This window comes from Pan paniscus, chromosome 7, assembly GCF_029289425.2.
Source record: "Pan paniscus chromosome 7, NHGRI_mPanPan1-v2.0_pri, whole genome shotgun sequence".
NCBI classification, from domain to species: domain Eukaryota; kingdom Metazoa; phylum Chordata; class Mammalia; order Primates; family Hominidae; genus Pan; species Pan paniscus.
Window position 1 is genome coordinate 28,803,983 of NC_073256.2, and position 25,670 is coordinate 28,829,652.

The 25,670-nt window shown below is 42.9% G+C and overlaps 1 protein-coding gene and 1 long non-coding RNA gene across 3 annotated transcripts in view; one reads left to right on the top strand and one right to left on the bottom strand.

Moving 5' to 3' along the window:
- Window positions 1-4,514, top strand: part of LOC129398572 (uncharacterized) — a 200,869-nt gene extending 196,355 nt beyond the window's left edge. For both annotated transcript variants that reach the window (XR_010113096.1, XR_010113095.1), the window contains exon 6: window positions 4,406-4,514. The gene's annotated coding sequence lies outside the window, so the exon portion shown is untranslated. The remainder of the gene's footprint in view (window positions 1-4,405) is intronic.
- The window catches only part of LOC134731034 (uncharacterized), a 48,914-nt gene extending 23,660 nt beyond the window's left edge, over window positions 1-25,254 (bottom strand). Inside the window, exon 1 of the long non-coding RNA XR_010113097.1 lies at window positions 19,384-25,254. This is a non-coding gene — a long non-coding RNA (uncharacterized LOC134731034). The remainder of the gene's footprint in view (window positions 1-19,383) is intronic.
- Window positions 25,255-25,670: the final 416 nt, after the last annotated feature.

The following is a 25,670-nucleotide window of genomic DNA, read 5'->3' on the forward strand; positions in this document are numbered from 1 at the left end:
TAAATGAAAGAGCTTCTGCACAGCAAAAGAAACTATGAAAAAATAAACAGACATTTCTCAAAAGAAAATCTACAAATCACCAAGTTTATGAAAAAATATTCAACATCACTAATAATCACGGAAATGCAAATCAAAACCACAATGAGATATCATCTCACACTTGTTAGAATGGGTATTAAAAAGACAAAGCACAACAAATGCTGGCAAGCATGTGAAGAAAGGAAAATTATTGTATATTGTTGGTGGGAATGTAAATTGGTACAGCCATTACGAAAAAAAGTACAGAGATTTCTCAAAAAACTAAGAACAGATCTACCATATGATCCAGCAATCCCACTCCTGGGTATATATCCAAAAAAAGATATCAGTGTATCAACGGGATACCTGTACCCCCATATTTACTGCAGCACTATTTACAATAGCCAAGATATGGAATCAATCTAAATGTCAATCAATGGATGAATGGATAAAGAAAATGGGAATATACACACAATAGAATAGTATTTAGCCATAAAAAAGAATGAAATCCTGTCATTTTCAGCTAAATGGATGGAACTAAAGGTCATAACGTCAGGTGAACTAGGCCATGCACAGAAAGAAAACTATTGCATGTTCTCACTTATATGAGCAGCTTATGCTCCTGGAAATCAAAGCGGGGCCATGTTTCAGGTCAGTAGGGTCAGGGATAGAGACCACAGTTATGGACTTGTGTGCCCTGGAGCTCTATAAAATTGATATCATGGAGATAAAGAGTAGAATGATAGTTACCAGAGGGTGGGAATAGGAGGGGTTTGAAAAGAGGTTGATTAATAGGTATAAAAATATATAATAGAAGGAATGAGATCTAGTGTTTATTATCACAGAAAGTGACTACAACAATTTATTGTATATTTCTTTTTTTTAATTTCAATAGTTTTTAGAGAACAGGTGGTATTTGGTTACATGGATAAGTCCCTTAGGGGTGATCTCTGAAATTTTGGCATACCCATCAGCAAAGCCGTTTACCCAATGTATAGTCTTTTATCTCTCACCCCCTCCCACCTTCCCCCTGAGCCTCCAAAGTCCACTGTTTCATTCTTGTGCCTTCGCATCATCATAGCTTAGCTCCCACTTACGAGTGAGAACATGCAATGTTTGGTTTTCCATTCCTGAGTTACTTCATTTGAAATAATGGTCTCCAACTCCATCCAGGTTGTTATGAATGCCATTATTTTATTCCTTTTTAAGGCTAAGTAGTATTCTATGGTATACATATATATAACACATTTTCTTTATCCACAAATTGATTGATGGGCATTTTGGGCTGGTTCTATAGTTTTGCAACTGTGAATTCTGCTGCTGTAAACGTGTGCAAAAGTATCTTTTTCATATATTAACTTCTTTTCCTCTGGGTAGATACCTAACAGTGGGATTGCTGGATCAAAAGGTAGATGTACTTCTAGTTCTTTAAGGAATCTCCATATTGTTTTCCATAGTGCTGGTACTAGCTTACATTCCCACCATCAGTGTAAAAGCGTTGTCTTTCACCACATCCATGCCAACATCAATTTTTGTTTTTTTTTGTTTTGTTTTGTCTTTTGTTTTTTGTTTTTTTTGAGATGGAGTCTCACTCTGTCACCCAGGCTGGAGTACAATGGTGCCATATCAGCTCACTGCAACCTCTGCCTCCCGGGTTCAAGCAATTTTCCTGCCTCAGCCTCCTGAGTAACTGGGATTACAGGCAACTGCCACCATCCCCGGCTAATTTTTGTATTTTCAGTAGAGACTGGGTTTCACCATGTTGGTCAGGCTGGTCTCAAACTCCTGACCTCGTGATCGGCCCACCTTGGCCTCCCAAAGTGCTAGGATTACAGGCGTGAGCCACCGCGCCCGGCCCTCTTTTTGTTTATTTTACACGTGGTATTGCATTGTGGTTTTGATTTGCATTTCCCTGGTAATTAGTGATGTTGAGCATTTTTTCATATGTTTGTTGGCCATTTGTATATCTTCTTTTGAGAATTGTCTATTCATGTCCTTGGCACATTTTTTGATGAGATTATTTTTTTCTTGCTGATTAGAGTTCCCTGTAGATTCTGGACATTAGTCCTTTGTCAAATGCAGTTTGTGAAAATTTTCTCCCACTCTGTGGGTGCTCTGTTTACTCTGCTGATTATTTCCTATGCTGTGCAGGAGGCTTTTAGTTTAATTAAGTCCCATCTATTTATCTTTGTTTCTGTTGCATTTGCTTTTGGGTTCTTGGTCATTAACTCTTTGCCTAAGCCAATGTGTAGAAGCATTTTCCAATGTTATCTTCTAGAATTTTTATGGTTTCAGACCTTAGATTTAAGTCTTTGATCCATCTTGTGTTGATTTTTGTATAAGTTGAGAGATAAGGATCCAGTTTTATTCTTCTACATGTGGCTTGCCAATTATCCCAGCACTATTTGTTGTATAGGGTGTACTTTTCTTACTTTGTTTTTGTTTACTTTGTCGAAGATCAGTTGGCTGTTAAGTATTTGGCTTTATTTCTAGGTTCTCTACTCTGTCCCATTGGTCATGTGCCTATTTTTATACCAGCACCATGCTGTTTTGGTGACTATAGCTTTGTAATATAGTTTGAAGTTGGGTAATGTGATGCCTCTAGATTGGTTCTTTTTGCTTAGTTTTGCTTTGGCTTTGCAGACTCTTTTTTAGTTCCAAATGAATTTTGGCATTCTTTTTTTCTAGTTCTATAAAGAATGATGATGGTACATTGATAGGAACTGCATTGAATTTGTAGACTGCTTTTGGCAGTATGGTCATTTTCACAATATTGAGTCTACCCATCCATGAGCATGGAATGTGTTTCCATTTGCTTGTGTCATCTATGATTTCTTTCAACAGTGTTTTGTAGTTTTCCTTGTAGGGGTCTTTCACCTCCTTGGTTAGGTATATTCCTAAGTATTTTATTTTTACAGCTATTATAAAAGGGTTTGATTTGATTCTCAGCCTGGTAGATGTTGGTGTATAGCACTGCTACTGATATGTGTACATAGATTTTGTATCCTGATAAATAGATTTATTGTGTATTTCTAAATAGCAATAAGATTTGAAATATTCCCAACACAAAGAAATGATCAATGTTTGAGGTGATTAATATCCTAAAGACCCTGATTTGATCATTACACATTGCATGCATGTGCCAGAATCTCACATGGACCCCATAAATGTGTACAATTATTCTCCATCAAAAACATTTTTTTAAGAAACATGCAGGAATACACTGTACCTCTTCCTTGCTGTGTCTGGATATTGTCACATGAGGACTTGACATGCGGATTGTGGCAGCCTCTGTGACCAAGAGCAGAAGACAACAGCAGCATAGAAACCTCAAATGAAAAACCTAACATCTCAAGCTACTAATTTAGCCAACCTTGGCATCAGCTATCTCTGGTCTTAGTACATGAGGTGATAAGCCCCCACTGTTCAAGTTGGGTGTCCATCAATTGCTGCAGAATAGAAGTTAATGAGGCTTCCTCCTCCTGGATCCCCTACTCGACCCTGACATGCCCATTCAGTCACAGGCAGAAAGGGAAGCACAGGGTAAGGAGACCTGGCTGACTGTGCCAGACGCAAATCTTACCTGTCCTGCTTAGAACACTCAAAGCTCAATTGGTTAAACAAAAAAAGGAAAAAGACAATAAGGAGTATAGCACTCCCCAGATGCAACTTAATCTAACACTCTATACTTTAGATTTTCTAGACATACATAGAAATCAGACCACTACTTCTGCAGAACATTTTACTGGTAAAAAGAATAGCCCACATGAGGGAAAACTGATTTGGTGGAAAGACAACAAAAACAAAACATGGGAAATCGGTAAGGTGATAACATGGGGGAGAGGTTTTGCTTGTGTTTCACCAGGAGAAAATCAGCTTCCTGTTTGGATACCCACTAGACATTTGAAGTTCTACAATGAACCCATCAGAGATGCAAATGAAAGTGCCTCTGCAGAGACAGAAAATCCGCAATCGAGCATCATCGACTCGCAGGGTGAACAAAATGGTGATATCAGAACAGATGAAGTTACAATCCACCAAGGAAACGGCATATGTGGAGAGCCAGAGAGAGGAAGGGAAAGAAAAAGAGACAGAGATCAGAGAGAGACACAGAAAGTGAGACTGGGGAGAGAGATAGTGTTAAAGAGAGAGAGAGAGACCGTAAGAGAAGGGAGACAAAGAGATAAAAGGTGCGAGTGAGCAGGTGAGGAGAAAGACTGAAAACTAGGAGAAACAGCAACTAAGACACAAAGGAGGTGGGAGACTGCCCGGGTGCCGCAGCACCCACACCGTCCTCTTGCCCCCGTCACTTGGGTTAAAACCACCGGAAATTCCACTATTGCAAATTTTGTATTAATCCTTGTATGTCTGTACTTTCTATTTTTAGTCTACAGGTGTATTCAGCAGCTCCAGAGAGACAGCGACCAGCGAGAAGGGGCCATGATGATGGTGGTGGTTTTGTCAAAACGAAAATGGGGATATGTAGGGAAAAGAAAGAGAGATCAGACTGTTACTGTGTCTACATAGAAAGGGAAGACATAAGAGACTCCATTTTGGAAAAGACCTGTACTTTAAACAATTGCTTTGCTGAGATGTTGTTAATCTGTAGCTTTGCCCCAGCCACTTTGCCCCAACCACTTTGACCCAATCTGGAGCTCACAAAAACATGTGTTGTATGAAATCAAGGTTTAAGGCATGTAGGGCTGTGCAGGACGTGCCTTGTTAACCAAATGTTTGCAAGCAGTATACTTGGTAAAAGTCATCACCATTCTCTCGTCTCAATAAACCAGGGTCACAATGCACTGTGGAAAGCCGCAGGGACCTCTGCCCTTGAAAGCTGGGTATTGTCCAAAGTCTCTCCCCATGTGATAGTCTGAAATATGGCCTCGTGGGATGAGAAAGACCTGACGGTCCCCCAGCGCGACACCCATAAAAGGTCTGTGCTGAGGTGGATTAGTCAAAGAGGAAAGACTCTTGCCGTTGAGATAGAGGAAGGCCACTGTCTCCTGACTGCCCCTGGGAACTGAATGTCTCGGTATAAAACACGATTGTACATTTGTTCAATTCTGAGATGGGAGAAAAACCGCCCTATGGTGGGAGGCGAGACATGTTTACAGCAATGCTGCCTTGTTATTCTTTACTCCACTGAGATGTCTGGGTGGAGAGAAACATAAATCTGGCTTACATGCACGTCCAGTCATAGTACCTTCCCTTGAACTTCATTATGACATAGATTCTATTGCTCACATGTTTGTTGCTGACCTTCTCCTTATTATCACCCTCCCCTCCTACTACATTCCTTTTTGCTGAAACAATGAAGATAATAATCAATAAAAAACTGAGGGAACTCAGAGGCTGGTGCCAGTGCAGGTCCTTAGTATGCTAAGCGCCGGTCCCCTGGGCCCACTGTTGTTTCTCTATACTTTGTCTCTGTGTCTGATTTCTTTTCTGTTTCTCATCCCACCCGACAAGAAATACCCACAGGTGTGGAGGGGCAGGCCACCCCTTCAGTATGAGATTACAGGCATGAATAACCCCACCTGGCCACCTAACTCACTCTTGAAAGGCCAGAAGTGATGCTGGAACTTTCTTCCTCTGTGGGTTAAAAAGGGAAAATTAGGGAGAACACAAGGCATGAGAGATGCAGCGATGGATATGTCTATATGGAGCTTCTGTCTGCATCCAGTAGAAAATGCATCTCTAGGCACCAGGTTTAAGAGCGAAAACCTGGAGTCTTGTATGTTAGCATTCTCCTTCCCCACAAACCAGAGAGGGAATCCATTTGCTCTAGCACACCCGGATGTAGGAAATGTCACATTCCTATTTCTGTAACTTCAGTTAAATCTGCTCTGAGTCCCTGGATGCCTGGCAGGTGGAGAATTCAATCTTGTCGTTACCAGCATTCCTTTTTCTTCTCCATGGGCTTATGAAAGAATTCTGGGCTTACACACTGTTGGAAAGCCAAGTAGGAACTACATCCCCCGAACTCTTCATTCTTCCAGCTGCTCATGATCCATCAACCTTCTTTGGGCCGCCTGCTATAGCAAGACCCTCCTCACAGCATCATTCCACTGACCCACAGGCTCAGCCCCAGGGACCCTCACTAGAACAGGTCTCCACTATGCATAGGAACTCACAAAAACCTTCTCTTCATCTTGGCTTCCTCTGATATCCAGCCACTCCCCCACTTCTCATCTTAAACACAGATGGCAGCTCCTTCCCATCGTTCCAAAACTGAGGGATTGTCCAGCCAAATTCTCTGCAGACACCAAAGCTTCACCCGTCCTCTTCAGGGAGGTGCTGCAAGGGCATCTGAGATCTTTGGAAGCCCAATTCTGGCCTCTCTTTGGGGTGGGCTGAGAGTGGGAACTAGACTCTCTTTTCCAAATGCCATGTTTATCTTGTTCATCATTATATTATCTCCAATGCCTGGCACATAGTAGGCACTACAGACTGACACATAGTAGGTGCTATTAGTGTCTGTATAATGGGACTCTTGAGGTTGAAGCTATTAGCAGAAACCTGCCAAGCAAAAAGATGGAAAACCAACCACCAAAAAAAAAAAAAAAAAAAAAAAAAACAATCGTGGCTTTGAGCTCTAAACACACAAGGCACCAGCCCAAGTTTGGGAAATTTTAATACAACAGCCATTTTGCCTCCAAACAAACTGGCACTGGAAACCTCCCTATGCCTCTTAAAGAGAACCAGTTTCCCTTTCTCTAAGTGGGCAGCATTTCTCCCCGGAGGCAGTTCCCAGCCCACTGCCACCAGCAAACGACTGCAGCCAGGAGCCAAGAGCTTGATAGTTTGAAGAATAGATCTTATAGGGAAAAACAAAGTAACATCCACATAAATCTGGAACTACCACCACTTTCCAGAGGCCGAATCCCATTTGTAAATTCTCTTGCGTGTCAAGCACCTTGCAGTCAGCTCAACTACACACTTTTGGGATTCATTGCAGAGAAGAATGAAGGTTATCTGCAAAATAAAGGAACCACGGCTCAGAATTCCCAGAGCAATCCATGACAGAGGAGGTGAGTAGAAAAGGGAAGGGTGAAGTCAAAGGAGAGAAGTCAATGAGTTGGCCAACACCAAGCAAGGATCATGGGACCCTCTCCACGGCCCCACATCTCAAATGAAATCAACAAAACCCATCAATGTTTGGTGTAAGTGTTGTATGCTCCTGGAAATGAAAGCAGGGGCCACATTTCAGGTCAGTAGGGTCGGGGGTAGAGGCAGCGGTCATGGACTTGTGGGCCCTGGAGGATGGGATGATTCTGAGACATTGAATCCCTACACTGATCTCAGTAGAAATCTCAGGTAGGGCTTCAACATTCGTGGACAAAGGACTGTGTGGGCCTGAGAGCAACAGCCTTGGTGCATGTCCAAGCTCCATCAATCCCAACTGGGGCTTTGAACAAGTTATTTTTTTAACTAAAGTTATTTTAATTGACAAATCATAATTGTACCCATGTATGTGATGTTTTGGTACGTGTATACAATGTGGGATGATTAGATCAAACTAATGAACACATCCATCCCCTAATTTACCGACAATTTTCATGATGCGACATTTGAAATGTGCCCACTTAGTTATTTTGAAAGATACATTATTATTGACTATAGTCACGCTGCTGTGCTATAGATTTCAAAACATATAATCCAGCAACCCAACTTCTGGATATAGACCAAAAAAAAAAAAAAATCAAAATCAATATGTCGAAGGGATCCCTACATTCCTATGTTCACTGCAGCTCTATTCACAATACCCAAGATATAGAATCAACCTAAGTGTCCATCAGTGGATGAAAGGATAAAGCCAATGTACTATATACACACAACGGAATACTATTAACCCTTAAAAAAGAAAGAAATCCTGTCATTTTCAACAACACAGATGAACTTGAAAGACATTGTGTTAAGTGAAATAAGCCAGGCACAGAAAGACAGATACTGCATGGTTTTACTTATATGTGGAATCTAAAGAAGTTGAACTCACAGAAATAGAGAGTAGGACAGTGGTTATCAGGGGCTGGGGTGAAGGAAAGGGAGGGGATGGGAGACACTGGTCAAAGGGTACGAAGTTTCCAATAGGAAGAACAAGTTTTAAACAAGCTAAACTCCTCTGAAAGATCAGTTCCTCTTCTGTAGAGCACGGATACATCATTAACCTTCTAAGGATGTTGCTGTGAGAGTAAGAGATGATGTTCAGCACAATACCTAACGCACAGTCAGGTCTCCTTAAGCTTGAACCTGCATCGCCATGACCTCTACATCTCAGGACAGAAAGGCTCACAGCCAGTGTCTCAGTTCCCAATGAAAAGTGGATCCCAGACCAGGCTGAACAGCAGGATCCCTAGGGGATATCCCACCCTACTGAGTCAGAATCACCAGAGGTAGAACCTGGGTATGTATGTGTGTGTGTGTGTGTGTGTGTGTGTGTGTGTGTGTGTGTGTGTGTGTGTGTGTGTGTGTGTGTGTGTGTATGTACAAGAGACAGGGTCCCGCTCTGCAGTCCAGGCTGGAGTGCAGTGTCACAATCATAGTTCACTGCAGCCTCAAATTACTCCTGGCCTCAATCCATCCTCCCGTCTCAGCCTTCAGAGTAGCTGAGACTACAGGCGCATGCCACCAAGCCCGGATACTTTTTTTTTTTTTTTCTTCCTTTTGGAGAGAGTCTCACTCTGTTGCGCAGCCTGGAGTGCAATGGTGCAATCTTGGCTCACTGCAACCTCTGTCTCCCGGGTTCAAGTGATTCTCATGCCTCAGCCTCCTGAGTAGCTAGGATTACAGGCATACACCACCACACCAGCCTAATTTTGCTCTTTCATTGTTGTTTCTTGTTTGTTTTTCACAAATAGGACTTCTTATTTGCTACTGTTTTAAGTCTGAACTTTAAACGGATTCTTGGACTGGTGGTTCATATCCATCAGCTCATTCAACTTTAGCATGTGTGTGTCTCGTCTCTAGTGGGTTTTCCAGAACTACTACCGTCACCATGAAGCTCCATGCCTTTCAAATCCACGGTTCTCCAGCATTTTTAGTTTTCTAATGAAGACATCATGGAGAGGATAGATTGGCAAGCCTTTTCTATATCTTTTCCAATGTTGTCTGGAATCAATTTATTGACCACTTCTTTCAAGTCATTTGTCTGCACCTCTCAGGTCATGATTTCCATCATCTTCTTCTGGATTTGGCAGACTGCTGTTGCTGAGCATAAGAGGTCTTCAGTATCTGATTGTTGTGTTTTTTAGTAAAACCAACACAAAACAAAAGAAAGAAGTAACCATCGGTAGTGTTGACATCAACATGAGCTTCAATCATTGTTGAACATTTTTCAACCTTGGAACATATTTTGTCACAGGTAAGACCCATGCCATAGAAGTTAGTCAGGCAGTTTTTGTCCTGAACATCTTCAGTAATCAGCTTGAATTTTCTAAATGCAACTTCATCATTCTGCAAATCAGCAAGACTCACTTCAAACAGAAGACCCTTCAAACCATCAGATGCAATTTGGGTTCCTTGGGTCCTGGCGACCAAGTCTTTCCAGTATTTCTTATATTGAACATAGCAGGTGCTTTCACATCATACTGATCTTTCTTAGAGAATGGACCAACTACTTCCTTCTTAACTCCCTTTTTGCCACCTTTAATAAGGCACTTGTTCTTAACAACCGCCATGGTGCTGCTCGGAGTACCAAAAGGCTAAATTTTATATTTTTGGTAGAGACGGGATTTCAGGATGTTGGCCAAGCTGCTCTTGAACTCCTGATGTCAGGTGATCTGCCCGCCTCTGCCTCCCAAAGTGCTGGGATTACAGGTGTGAACCACTGCACCCAGCTGTTATTTATTTTTTCTTTTTTTGTACAGACAGGGTCTTGTCATGTTGACAAGGCTGGCCTGGAACTCCTGGCCTCAAGCAATCCTCCCACCACAGCCTCCCAAAGCACTGGGATTTCAGGTGTGAGCCACCATGCCCAGCCTGGAATCTATTTTTAAAGCCAATCAAGTGTTGAATAAAATTGCAACTTGGGCTCCTTTTTCTTTGCATTTTTTACATTTCAGTGGTTTTCAATATATTCAGAGATATACACAAACATTACCAGTCAATTTTAGAACATTTCATGACCTCAAAAAGAAACCTCATACCCTTTAGCTAACACCCCCATCCTCCCATGCCCCTACCAGCCCTAAGCAACCACTAATCGACTTCCTATTTCTGTAGATTTCCATCTGAATGAAATCATGTAGAATGTGACCTTTCATCTGTTTTGAAGGTTCATCCACGCTGTAGCGTATGTACTTTCCTCTTTTTTGTGATCAAATAATATTCCACCATGTGGGTAGAAAACAATAGGTGTATCTCTTCATCTGGTGATAGGCATTTGGATTAATTCTCTCTTTGGGTTATTAGGAGTGATGCTACTGTAATTATTCATGTACAAAATTTTGTGTGGACCTGTGCTTTCATTTTTGAATATGAAAATATGGCACATCTCCAAGGAAGACATACAAGTGGCCAATAAGCACATGAAAAGATGCTCAATGAAATTCATCATCAGGGAAACAGAAATCAAAACCACAATTAGATACCACTTCATACCCATAAGCATGGCTAGAATCGAAGATAGAGAAAATTGGCCTGGTGCAGTGGCTCATGCCTGTAATCCCAGCACTTTGGGAGACCGAGGCAGGTGGATCACCTGAGGCCAGGAGTGTGAGACCAGCCTGGCTAACATGGTGAAACCCTGTCTGTACTAAAAAAAATACAAAAATTAGCCAGGCCTGGTGGCAGGTTCCTATAATCCCAGCTACTCGGGAGGCTGAGGCAGGAGAGTAACTTGAATCTGGAGGCAGAGTTTGCAGTGAGCTGAGATTGTGCCACTGCACTCCAGCCTGGGTGACAGAGCAAGTCTTTGTCTCAAAAAAAAAAAAAAAAAAAAAAAAAACAGAAAATAACAAGTGTTGGTGAGGATGCAGAGAAACTAGAACCTTCATACACAGCTGGTAGGAATTAAAATGGTGTAGCCACTGTGAGAAACAGTTTAACAACTTCCCAAACAATTCTACATAGAGTTACCAAATGACCCAGCAATTGTACTCCTAGACCTAGGCCCAACTTGGGCTCTTTCAATCTATGGAAAATGAAGTGTGGGTACTTGGCAAGAACAAAGAGGGAGAGAGGCAGAAATGCTGCCATGAGGGCACATTGATTGGTCTCTAGAACACATGGCTTCTACTGCAAATGGTCTCTAAATGACTTCATCAGTTGCTCAGAAAAAAAATCACCCTCTGCTCCAATCGTGGAGGAAGAAGTATGGATTGGACCTGGTGAGCCACGGTAAGACTGACTGCTAAACTTTATGAATGATGAGGGGATTTGCACGTATAATCTTGATTGTACATCAAATCTTGATTTTTTATTTTATCCACTGTCTTTGAAAACCTAACTCTTGACTAAGAACTGACTTTCCTGTACTTGCTGACTCTAAGTAAATTTCCAATTCCACATAGTCCAAAGATGATGTGCTGAGAAATCTCTCAAAGGAAAAATGCTAAGAATACAGGCAGAGTTATGCGACAAATTTTGCACAATTAACAGAAATTGCACTTGTGGGTATGAAGCACAAAACATTTTCATGGGTAAAGAAAAAAGTGTTCTTCATTCTAGTAGACGCTGCAGGATGAGGCCGATCAAGGTGTCTGCCCAGCCAGACCTTGGGCTCTTACCTAGTTTGTGTTAGAGTCAACTCTGAGGGAGTCTGTATTTCAGTCATCTTTTTTTTTTTTTTTGACATGGAATCTTGCTCTGTCTCCCAGGCTGGAATGCAGTGGTGTGATCTCAGCTCACTGAAACATCTGCCTCCTGGGTTCAAGCGATTCTCCTGCCTCAGCTTCCCAAGTAGATGGGACTACATGTGCATGCCACCATGCCTGGCTAATTTTTGTATTTTTAGTAGAGACGTTTCATCATGTTGGCCAGGCTGTGCTCAAATTCGTGCCCTCAAGTGATCCGCCTGCCTTGGCCTCCCAAAGTGCTTGGATTACAGGCATGAGCCACCATGCCCGATCTCAGTCATCTTTTATCCTCCACGCCTGGCAAGTTCTAGACACACTGTGGTTCCATACAAGTTTGTTGAATAAACAGGAGACAGAAAGTGGGAACTCTGGAAGTAGAGAAGATTCCAGAAATTGTGCATATTTCCCAGAGACTGTGGCCCAATTCCTCAGTACTGCCAGAGTTTCTCTATCTCAACTCAAACCTTATGTGTGGGCCCAGGCGCAGTGGCTCACACCTGTAATCCCAACACTTTAGGAGGCTGAGGTGCGCAGATCACTTGAGGCCAGGAGTTTGAGACCAGCCTGGCCAACATGGTGAAACCCCGTCTCTACTAAAAATACAAAAATTACCAAGGCATGGTGTTGTGCACCTGTAGTCCCAGCTACTCGGGTGGCTGAGCCACAAGCATTGCTTGAACCTAGGAGGCTGAGGTTGCAGTGAGTCACGATTATGCCACTGTACTCTAGCCTAGACAATAAAGCAAGACTGTCACAAAAGAAAAAAAAAAAAACCCTTAAGTGTGGGCCTTGTTACAGAATTAATGTTTATATGGACAATATGTACATGGGTGTATGTTAAGAGCATGAGTCATCCACAAGATTTTAGCAAAGTCCATTTAGAAAGCTCAATGCTTTGGGCTTCCACTTGCTTTGCTGCCTCTGTCCTCAGAAGGAGGCTTCATCCTTCCATGTAACCAGCAAATCCTTTATGCAGAGATGTACACAACACACTCCTCTCCTTGGCTATGACACCTTGAAAGGGTCCTCTTGGTGGCCCCTGGTGCTCATTTCAGAGTAGTTCAAATTAAGGTGATCAGCTTTCACGCCAATCACTCTACAAATGACTCCTATTATGACCAATTTTTCTAAATGCTTTATTGAATTATTACTTAAAGAAATGTGCACATAGAAGAGGTCAACACAGTACTTTTCTTACAAACTGAACATACTGGCCAGACGCAGTGGCTCATGCCTGTCATCTCAGCACTTTGGGAGGCCAAGGTGAGCAGATTGCTTGAGCCCAGGAGCTTGAGACCAGCCTGGGCAACATAGTGAGACACTCCTCTCTACAAAAAATAAATAAATAAAAAATTAGGCAACTGTGGTGTCACATGCCTGTAGTCCCAGCTACTAGGGAAGGCTGAGGTGGGAGGACTGCTGGAGCCCAGGAGGCAGAGGCTGCAGTGAGCCATGACAGTGCCACTGTGCTCCAGCCTAGGTGACAGAGCAAGATCCTGCCTCAAAATCAACAACAACAACAAAAAAAACCGAACATCTCCATATTACTGACACCCAATTCAAGAAACAAAATATTACAGCCCCTTCCAGGATATTCCTGGGGTCTCTTCCATCTCTATTAACCCCTGACTACAAACAGCCTCCACCTATTTCACCTGACATTGTACTTTATGAAAGCAGCAGTTCTCAGATGGGGCTATTTTGCCCCCTGGGGACATTAGGGAATATCTGGAGACACTGGGGGTTGTGTCTACTTGGGGAGAGTTGTGTTACTGCATCCAGTGAGTCCAGGGATCCAGGGATGCCGCTCAACATCCTGAAATGCACAGGGAACCCCCACACATACAACAGAGAAATTGCTGAGCCAAAATGTCAGCAGTGTCACAGCTGACACCCTGATATACACACTATCACACAGTATCTGCTCTTTCGTGCTCAGGATCTTTTTCATTCTAATGATCTCATAGGAAACAGAAATGTCATTTAGAGGTAGGTAGAGTCCAATACAAAGAAGATCCAGAGGTTTTTTTTTTTTTTTTTTTTTTTTAATCAGCCTGGTGCCTTTAGAGCTAGGATTTAGTTTCCATTCTTTCTGTCTCATTTTCAAGTGATTTTTTCTTCAAATGGCATCTACTGGGCTCAAGAACCGGAGATCCCCACAAAGCTGAGATTCACATGGGAATTTTGTACACACCCACACAGGAATACACTGCCATTTACTTGCAGACATCCACCCACAGATACACGCATCTGGAGACCAAGACAGAATGCAAACTCCACCATAAAAGCACGGTTCCCCAAACAGGAGAAAAGCACCATTCACTCCAGGGAGGTACCTATTTGTTTAATTCAGCCTCTGATAGTCAGGCTGTTGCCAAGCCCAGCTCTGAAAGTCTTCCCCTCTAGGAAAGAGAGATGGATTTTTTCTTTACTCAAGAATATAGATTAAAAAAACAAACACTTCTGCATCTCAAAGCAGTCTCTGCCTCCTGAGCTACACATATTGATCAGCATTTTATTGTCAATTTTCTTTTATTTGAATTGGAGAAAAATATAACTTAATTATGTTCTTACTGACAGTTTGGAATCCGTTACACTAAATTCAATTCTCTGGGTTCTCATGATTAAGTTGTTTAATTTGGGGGACAACAAAGCAAAAGCATTGGTCGTGTTTTAATATAATTAGTACAGGATATATCTAAGGGGTTGCAGTATCACTGTAGCAAGAAGCTCATTCTGCAGTAAAAGGGGGGGTTCTGCCACTAGGATTGAGTGAGGGTGGTTCATGGCTGCACCGTTTCATCAAAGTCTCTTCAAGAGTCCATGGAATGTGGAATGGGAAAGACTGAAATAGTGCAAGTCTTGGCTAAGCTTCTATTAAGGGGTGTTAGGAGCTGATAAAATAACCTGGTCTTTATAGACATCCCACACTGTAGTTCTCTAAGCTACAGATTCTCAGATTTTTCTATTTTATAAACAAGTAAAAATATTTTTTTAATTTGAGAACCAACATAAGGTTGCTATCTTTTTTTTCTTTTGGGTAAGAAGGAACTTTTTTAAACTACCAGTTACACACACACACACACACACACACTCACAGAAATTCCACCATGATTAGTCAGAATAGGTGAGGTTTTGCTGCAATAACAAACAACTCCTAAATCTTGGTAACTTCAAACATCAGAAGTTGTTTTTCTCACTCATGCTTCATCTGCAGGGAGGTGTGGGGTGCTCTGTTTCCCATCAAACTTGCCCTAAGACAAAGGTTAATGGGGGTTGCAATACCTCGAGTATCACCAAGCAGGGAGCAGAGGGAGAAGAATGTTAGAGAGTCTTGTACTAAGAATTAAATGCTCCAGGCTAGAAGTCTAACATTGCACCTCTGCCCCCAGCCTCTTGGCCAGTACTAGCCACATCCCCTCCCCAACCACAGGGCAATACATGAAGACAGGAGAATTGGATACATTACAAATTTCTACCCCATGGCATTTCATAAAAGAGAAAAAAATGCCAATACAAAAATGTTTTAATAGAATAGAATATATACATTTTTAGAATAAAGAACAATCCTCCAAAAAGGACAGCTGGTGGTCTTTCACCAGTGGGCACATTTCTGTGAAATTGTCTCTGTTTTTCCATTTTATCCTTGACCTATGAATATTTTATACAGATGGTCCAAAAGAACACCATTTGGGGACCACTGCTCTAATCAGGTGATGAAAACGGCCCCAAGAACAGAGCACAGTCTCTTTAGCAAAGACCCAGCAGGGCCAGGGTGACCATGTTCTCACCATCAATGTGCAGACATCCACCTGCAGCATCCTCACATCCCAACATCAAACAGTGGCTCTTTATAGCTTGATTCTAATGCCCTTTGATCTTCATCATCATTGTAAAGCTCTCTGGCCCCAAGATCTAACATCGCCACTCTAGCTACATCCTGCAACTGTTCACCTCTCCTGCCTCCTCATCCCTCTAAACTTCTCTTCACAACCTCATGTTTACTTCTTGCTTTACCTTCCTGCTCAGCCTGGACCTTACAGTCACCTTCTTCTTGTAATGTGCTCCTAAACTCTTTCTTCCCTTCCTTCAACCACACCCACCTGGAAAATCTCCATACCCCATTGATGACTTGCCTCGCAACTGCCCAAGGGCTGCTGAATGATACTGGAAAGAATCACAACATGGATCTGGTAGTTCCACTAAATAATCTCACCATCCAACTCTAGGGTAGACTTCACTTCTGTTCAGCAATATTTTTAAGCATCACAAATAAATTCCAAACCATATTTGCTATAACAATTGACTTTAAACCTCTTCCGTATCTCAAAGCCCCCCAAACCCAGCCCTAGGGGTTTCAGAGCCCAGAGTTGAGTTCTCTCAACTCACTTCCATCTCACCCCTAGATCACTGTATCTTGATCCTTTTCCTCTGCCTTTCCCATGTTATAAGGAGAAGCATCCTTCTCCTTTCACAAGCTACCTTCTCCACTTGTGCCTCATTTGAGACCTGCCTTTATCACCCGTTCCCTTGGAACTCCCATGACTCACCACCTTCACTTGTCATTTCACTCATAAATATTTTGCACCGTGTATGTGCCAGGTGTTTAACATATAATCATGCTTAAGTCTCCACATGCTAACAAGAAAAACCTTGATTATCCCGGCTATGCCCTCAAGTCATTACCCTCCCCGCTCCTTTCCTGTGTTCCCAAACTTTGTTGATCTTCATCAATCCCTCTGATGCAGATGGCTCCGAAGTTTGCATCCTATTAGGTTGCTGCAAAAGTAATTGCGGATTTTGCCGTTAAAAGTAATGGCAAAAACGCAATTATTTTTGTAGCAGCCTAGTATCTTTTCTCCTTCTACCAAACTTTGTCCCTGAGACATCTCATCACCTATAACTACCTCCTCCATGCAGTTGATTCCCAGATCTGTATTATTCTACTGAAAGTCCATTCCCCAATTTTCTTGGCTAGAAAACAGAAGCCCAATTAGAATTCATGATAACAGTTTCCCACCACCACCACCACCACCACCACCGTCGCCGTGCCATTGTTAGCAAAACCATCTCTTGAGTGGAGCTCAAAGATTTGTAATTTCCCACTCCCCAGAAAGATAACTTCAGACTCAGCCTAGAAGTAAAGATCCTCCAGATATGGCCTCAACTACCCTCCAACCCATGTCCCCAGTGCATCCCGTTGATGTCCCCTTCAGTGGAGTTAAAATGGAGTGAGTGTTTTTCTTTTCACATACTCCTGGTGTTCTTCCACAAATACAATTTTCACCTCTTGAATATTTTCAAGGATTCTCCATGCTACACAAAGAGAAATCCAAACTCCCCATCAGGACCCCAGTCTTCCCAAACTCTCTTTGCACTTTTCTGCCTCCATGCTTTTCCTTGGGTCATCCTCTTCTCTAATATAACCTTCTGTATTATTCTAGGTTCTCCAGAGAAAGAGCAGAGAGACAGAGGTAGAGCTATACACATAGAGAGAGACAGATTGATTAGTTGTAAGGGATGACTCACATGGTTATGTAGGCTAAGGAGTCCTGGAGTCTGCAGCCAGCAAGCTGGAGACCCAGGACAGCCAATGACATAGTTCCAACTCGAGTCCACATCTAAAGTCAGGACAAGATTGATGTCCCAGCTCAAATATAATCAGGTAAAAAGAGCAAATTCTCTGTGACTCTACCTTTTTGTTTTGTTCAGGCCTTCAATGGATTGGATGAGGCTCACCCACATTGGGGAGGACAATCTGCTTTATCCAGTCTACCAATTAAATGTTATCCTCATCCAGAATACCTCAGAGACACACCCAGAATAATGTGTAGCCAAATATCTGGGCACCCCACAACCCAGTCAAATTGATACATACCGCTAACCATCATGTCTTGCTTCTACTCTCTCGCCATTTCTGCATGGCCAAATCCTTCCCTTATTTCAAGGCTTAGTTCAAATGTTACCTCTTAACTAAGCCTTCCCTGCTAACCCCAAATATTAATAGAATTGGTTTCTCCCTTCTATGATGTCTCAAAATATATTGTGTTTCTCTTTTATTGTATTTATTACAAACTCCCTTATAAATCAAGACAGTGATTCCCAGACAAATTATCAAAAGAATATAAAAGAAGTCTTCTTTGAGTGTGAAATATCTCATGGAATATAGCACATGGCCTCTTCATGAAGAAACTACTGGGAGAGAAGAAGACAAGCTGGAAGAGGCCAGGGAAAGGGGGTTAGTACAAAGCACAATGAGGCTGGGCTCATACAGTGGCTCACACCTGTAATCCCAGCACTTTGGGAGCCCAAGGCCGGTGGATCATGAGATCAGGAGATTGAGACCATCCTGGCTAACACGGTGAAACCCCGTCTCTACTAAAAATACAAAAAAGTTAGCCAGGCATGGAGGCGGGCGCCTGTAGTCCCAGCTACTCGGGAGGCTGAGGAAGGAGAATGGTGTGAACCCGGGAGGCAGAGCTTGCAGTGAGTCGAGATTGCACCACTGCACTCAAGCCTGGGTGACAGAGCAAGACTCCATCTCAAAAATAAAATAAAATAAAATAAAGCACAATGAAATGTCAGTGGATGGGTGCCTATAAATTCTAAGGGAAATAGAGTATAATCCAAGAATTTTCTAGCCAGCTAAATTATTGCCCAATCAAAATAGGCAAAAGAAACATGCTGAAGAACTTAAAGAATACAGTATTTCTGAGCTCTTTAAAAAGAAAAAGTCTTCATAATAAAATTTAGTCAGCCAAGAAATTAAAAAATAAGCAACTTGTGAATTGAATGACCATGACAATAGGACTATGATTGCAGAACAGAAAGAGAAGGTGGTCAACCTTAACAACATAAAACAACCTAGAAATAACTAGTTTCCAGAAGTAAAGGGAGGGACTGTAGGAAGTAGAAGTGCTAATGCCCTTTATTAAGTCAATTAATCAGGTCTAAAATTGAAACGTGATTTTAAATATATAACTTCTTGTTTATTTTCCTCCCTAACTACCTGAGGATCAACCACCATCATGAATGACACAGTGACTACCTGGACCAGGAAGTTCATGACCAATCGACCGTTCCAGAGGCAATAAATGGTCACCAATGTCCTTCACCCCGGAAAGGCAACAAAATGTACACGACCACAATGGATGTCATCTTCATGTTAATAGTTGGACTCAGAACCCATTTTAGTGGTGGTTAAACAATCGTCACCCACATTGGAGTACAGTGGTACGATCTCAGCTCACCAAATCTCTGCCTCCCAGGCTTAAGCAATTCTCCTGCCTCAGCCTCCCCCGTAGCTGGGATTACAGGCACGCACCACTACTGCCTGGCTAATTTTTATGTTTTTAGTAGAGATGGGGTTTCACCTTGTTGGCCAGGCTGGTCTTGAACTCCTGACCTCAAATGATCCACCCGCCTTGGCCTCCCAAAGTGTTAAGATTACAGGCATGGGTCACCGTGCTCAGCCTTTTCTGTATTAAATTTTTTAAAACACAACATTTAAAATAATCAAGTCATTCTTTTTGACTCTACCTTGTATTATAGGTATCCAAATACTCACCTATTCTCTCTCACATGATGACAAACTCGTTGAAATGTCATTTCATTTTGTGGCTCCAGCCCCAGGGATTCCGACTCTGATTCTAAAGGGCCTGCATGCAGAGCGAGCAAGCCACCTGGATGATTCTCTTACAGCTGTTTTAAGGGCAGCAGTTTGAGACACCCTGATGCAAAAGAACGAACCCTCAAGGAAGTTGGCTGTACATGTATTTTCCTTCCTAGCACAGGAAACGACAGAAAGATTATCCAATCAGTACCACTCATAGCACCTGATTATATGTGTATGAGGAATTCAGAAATGGTTTGATCAAGGTTCAATAACTAAAAAGTAGCTTTTCTCTCGGACAACAAGTCCCCATCTCATGCGTGGTTGAGTTAGTAGAATCTGAGGATGGTGCTTCTTCCTCCAGCATAGGTATCCTATGGTTTTTGTTGTTCAGTAAATGAAGTACCTCCATCCTCCAACATCCCCAAGCTTAATTCCAGTTTCCTCACATACACTTTTTGTTTTGTTTTGTTTTTGAGACAGAGTCTCGCTCTGTCACCCAGGCTGGAATACTGTGCAGTGGTGCAACCTCAGCTCACTGCAACTTCCACCTCCCAGGTTCAAGTGATTCTCCTGCCTCGGCCTCCTGAGTAGCTGGCATCACAGGCATGCACCATCATGCCTGGCTAATTTTTGTATTTTTAGTAGAGATGAGGTTTCATCATGTCGTCCAGGCTTGTCTCAAACTCTCTGCCTCAAGTGATCCACCTACCTCAGCCTCCCAAGTGCTAAGATTACAGGTGTGAGCCACCGTGCCCAGCCCCCTCACTTACACTTTTACAGAAGATCTGATCATACCCACTCCGCAGAAGTCAGAATGGCCCCCACGTGGTGTTAAACCGGAGTGAAAACTTGAGTTCAATCAACTGAGGGTGACACAGAAACATTTCCCCCAAAACGCTTTTGGCAGCTCTGCTGATCCATAAGCTGGCTCCATTTCAGGGCAGGACCTCCACTTAAGCTGCACTGGCTTCCACTAGAGTAAATCACATTAACTCATGGCAAACACAACTGAAGGGCAAAAAGATTCTTTTTAAAATGATTTTTGTCTCTCACTTACCAACACACGCTGGCCTCCCTACAGCCTGACTCCATTCAGCACCTGTTCCACTGAGCACCCACTGAAAGCTCAGCTCATGAGCTGAGATGACCCAGACATCAAGGAGTTTACAATCCAGGGGAAGAACAGACCTGAATACAAGTGATGACAATACAAGACAGAGTCAAAGAGCCCAACTTGAAGTATCAGCAGAATAGCACCAAAGACTAGTTCCCAACCCAGCTTCCAGCGCCAGAGACAGAGCCAGGCTGGCTGCATGAGATCAGCTGGGAGCTGTTGCAAACCTAGGTCCTAGCTAAGCCCCTAATCATCAGACTGGCAGTCACTGGGAGTGAGCTCCAGGAACTGGTTTATTTAATAAGCACACACACACACGATTCTGATGTTCCTAAGGGTTGTAGAAACATGGAACTATAGAAAACACTAAAAAAAAGAAAGGCACTAAAAGAAACCTATAAATATTCACTACCATCCCAGGCATCATGAGGACACTCCACGTGCACTATTTACAATACTTAGAATATCCTGCAAGGGAAACATTCATTCATGACGATGGACTTTATTGGGATCAGAGCCAGCCCTGGGAATGTTTGAACCTGCGCTGAAAGTCACCCCCTCCTCCCCACAGGAGGGGGCTAACATTAAGGAGCATGGACCAGATGGGAATTGGAGGGTCCTTTTATTATGAGACCACAGTGAGAGACTTTTTTTTTTTTTTTTCCAGAGTCTCGTTCTTGCCACCCAGGCTGGCAACCAGTGGTGCAATCTCAGCTCAGTGCAACTTCTGCCTCCCGGGTTCAAGTGATTCTCCTGCCTCAACCTCCCGAGTAGCTGGGACTATAGGCATCCGCCACCACACCTGGCTAATTTTTGTATTTTTAATAGAGACAGGGTTTCACCATGTTGGTCAGGATGGTCTTGATCTCCTGACCTCATGATCTGCCTACCTTGGCCTCCCAAAGTTCTGGGATTACAGATATGAGCCACCACACCTAGCCTCAGACTTTCAAGTAAAGCCACAATGGACCACAGAGCTTAGACATCAGGGCTAACATGGAATCTCTGTCATTACATCTTGAGATCTTATTATCTTTGCTCAAGGAAAAAAATAATCATAATTGACATTTTGAGGACAAGACATCTGAATGTAAACTTGATCTTAGAGGATATTAAGGAATTACAGCTAATTTGATTAGGTATGACAATGATCATATAAAAAATGCCCTCATGTTTTTAGAGGGAAAGTAAATTACGTAGGGGTGAATATCAGGATGCAATTACATAACTACTGTAAACTATTTTGTAAATACTTCAGAAAAACAAATGGAGTAAATATTGCAAATGTTAATAGTTTTTAAATCTATGTGATGGGTATATGATAGCACATTAAACTGCTGTCTCTGCTTTTATGTTTATTGAAATTTTTGTAATAATAATAATAATAATAAACTTGGCCAGGCACAGCAGCTCATGCCTGTAATCTCAGCACTTTGGGAGGCCGAGGTGGATGGAGGACTGCTTGAGCCCAGCAGTTTGAGACCAGCCTAGGCAACATGGTGAAACCTCATCTCTAAAAAAACAGGCAAATTAGTCAGGCATGGTGGTGTGCACCTGCAGTCCCAGCTACTCAGGAGGCTGAGGTGGGAGGATCAACTGATCCCAGAAGGTCAAGGCTGTAGTGAGCCAAGGTCACGCCACTGCACTTCAGCCTGGGCGACAGACCCTGTCTCAAACAAACAAGCAAACAAAAACCCTCTTGATCCCATTTCCCAAAAAAATGATTTTTTTGAGATCTTACCATCTCCTGGCTTGCTGCAGAGTACAGGAAATCAAGACAAAGTACAGCACACAAGGAATAAGGAGGGAGGGAAGCGTGGGGGAGGCTGACACCATGGACTCTGCCAGCTCAGTCGACCCATGCGCCTTGCTTCATGGAAGAAAGGAATGGAAGATGAAGCATGCCTTTCACACACAGTGACCTTCCTCACTAGTAAATGTGCCTCCAGAAGTGTTCAAGAACTGAGTGCCAGAGCCAGGCTGGCTGCATGAGAATCACCTGTGAGCTTTTGCAAACATAGGCCCCCACTGGGTCCAAATGTATTCATCTCTTGGAGAGGAGGAGAGAGGCAGAACAAGGAAAAGGATGGGAAGAAACCAGCCTTCTGCACAGGAGGATGCTGGGATTCCTCCTGCAAGTTTAGCACAATGCAGCCTATTTTACAAGGTCACAGAAGCTCAGAGATGTAAACCTGCCCAGGTTCTCATAGCTTGTAACTGGGAAAACAAAACCCACCCAAGTCTCTGTCTCTAGAGATATTTCCACTTGCTTCAACTCTGGAGCTGTCTTACTTGTAAAGAGAGATTTCACTCCTCACTCACTTTTGTTTGCAGATATTGCCTAAGGTCCCTTGTGAATATTTAGGTCAGGGCTTTTTTTAAATTTTTTTTGAGTTTTTTGTTTGCTTGTTTGTTTGTTTTTAAAAAAGCAATCTTGTAGAAAGAACCCAAAGTGGCTCCCCATTTTAAGACCCTGCAAACAGGGAGACCAGAGTCTGGAGTCCCGGTCTGATTTCCACACTTTCCTTAGATTTCCCTGTGTGTAAAATCCAACAACAATCTTTGACAAATTGCCTCCCCCAGGGGAGAGATGGAGGAAGTGTTAACTTTGCTTTTTTCTTTCTTTTTTTCAGACAGAGCCTCACTCTGTTGCCCAGGCTGGGGTGCAGTGGTGCAATTTTGGCTCACTGCAACCTCTGCATCCTGAGCTCAAATGATTCTTGTGCCTCAGCCTCCCGAGTAGCTGGGACTACAGGCAGATGCCACCACACCTGGCTAATTTTTGTATTTTTAGTAGAGATGGGGTTTCACATATTGGTCAGGCTGGTATCGAACTCCTGGCCTCAAATGATCCACCCCCCTCAGTCTCTCAAAGTGCTAGAACTACTATAGGTATGAGCCACCATGCCCAGCCACTTTGCTATTTTTTTAATAGACAGCTTCGAGGTCCAGTATGATTTCACAGATTAGGAAACATCACAGGCAAAGAACACTTTGCATTCAAATACTAGAATGTTTTCATTTTCAAAGAGCTCTCACCTGCCATCCAATCTTGTCTTCCTAGCAGTCCTGGGAGAGAAGCAGATGTGGTTTCTAATCCCACTTTCCAAAAGAGGAGACTGAGGCAGAGGCTTTGCAGATACACAGAGGACATGTGAGGACAGGTGAAGGTCATGATCATTGTCAGCGCCCTCCCCCAACTTGACATTCTCAGACCTAGTGGACTTCCAAACAAAGGAGACAGAAGAACTCATCAATCAATTCTGCCATGGGTGCCAGGACCGAATTTTTCCCTGGCTAACTCAGTCACATCCTGTCTGGGATCTCCAACTACTACCCATCCCACAAGTCTCAGCTAAAACAGGAATTCAACGGGGAACATTTTTCTGAAGCTCCAGGATTGGGCTAGGCCCTCTCCATGGCTCTCTGACCTTCCCCTACTGCAGAACTTAGCACCTGTATGTCATTATTTGTTAAAACATGTGTCTTTCGTATGCTCTCCACGTTATCTGCAGCATCTGCCAAGAATAATAATGAATGGTAAAACCTAATCTCTATTGAGTGCCGATGATGCACTTTTAATGTGACATCTTATTTAATCCTCACTATATCTGCAAAAGTAGAAGCTATTAATAGCCAATTTTCAGATAAGAAAGTCAAAGCACAGTTTCTATAACTTACCCAAGCAGCTAGCTAGGAGGCAGTTCAGTTTGAGCCCAGGGAATCATATTCCAGAGATCATGTTCTCAATTATTAGAGCTGGTACCTCCCCAGAATCTAGCAGGTGGTTAAGGAGTCTTTGTGGAATAAATGAACAGAAGGACAACAGATGGATGGATACATAGGTGGATGGGTGGATAATGGGTGGGCGGGCAGGTGGACGAATGAATGGATGGTTGAGTCAGTGAAGGGATGGCTGAGTGGGTGGAGAAATGGCTGAGTGGGTGAGGGGTTGGAGGGATAAATGGATGGATGGGTGGGTGGATAGATGGTTAGATGAGTGAATGGGTGGATAGATGCATGGGTGAGTGCATGGATAGATGGGTTGGTGGGTGGGCAGTTGGATGATAGTTAGGTGCATAAGAGAGTGGGATGGATGGATAGATGGGTGGGTGGGTAGATAGATGGGTGGGTGGTTGGATGTATCCATGTCTGGATGGATGGATGGATGGACGGATGGAAGGAAGGAAGGGTGGTTGGTTGGATGGACAGATGAACAGATGGGCTTGGGCATTTATTCGGGGTCCTCCAAAGAATTGAGTGATTTCCCTAGGGTGTCTCATCACCCGCAGGTAGGTGGGCAAGGAGGCTTGCCTCTGTAATACTCATGATTATGGGTAGTGCTCAGCCTTAGTCACTACTCTCAGAACACTTTATTGACTAGGAAAGTCAAAACTGGCATTGATAACTAATGCAAATTGCAGCTATAACTAACAGAAGATGTTGAGCTGATGACAGCTGGGCAACCAAAAATCAGTAACTTGGCTGTGTCATATTACTGCCATGCTGGGCAGGTAGAACCAGGGGTTCCTTAATCCCTCCATCACATTAAGGATGCTTATCAAGACTTCCTCAACCATGGGGACAGGGATATTATCAAATACTTGCAGTTCACCCCAAAAGGCTCACCTTCTTCATTCCACCTGCACATGACCTTCAGCTCAAAGACATTTCCAGTCCTCCAGGTCAGCCCTTCTTCCAGCCTTTGAATTAACCCTGATGACTGCCTGCCAATTAAGTGTCTTCTCCTTTCATCACACAGCCTTTTCCAAGGCTTTCCTTCAATCCAGCCCTCACTAAACGCTGGAACTGTTGTTGACAAAATCCAGAACAAGCTGGCTGGGGGATACAGGTTGGAAGCAGGCTGTAGTAATGGGGAAAAATTCTAAGCAATCTCGAACACAGAAAAGAAACTGAACAAGTAAGAGAGAGGCAGTAAAGAGAAGAAGTGTGAATTTTGCATAACTGAAGCTGAAGAAGATCGGGGGGCATGGCAGACCACAAGATAAATATGATATAGACTCCTTTTTAAAAAAGGATAAACATAGACCCTTTCCTACTGACAACTGTGCTTCAATATTGCTAAGGTCTTTACTAAAGGCGAGTCAGAAAAACTGGGTATTTT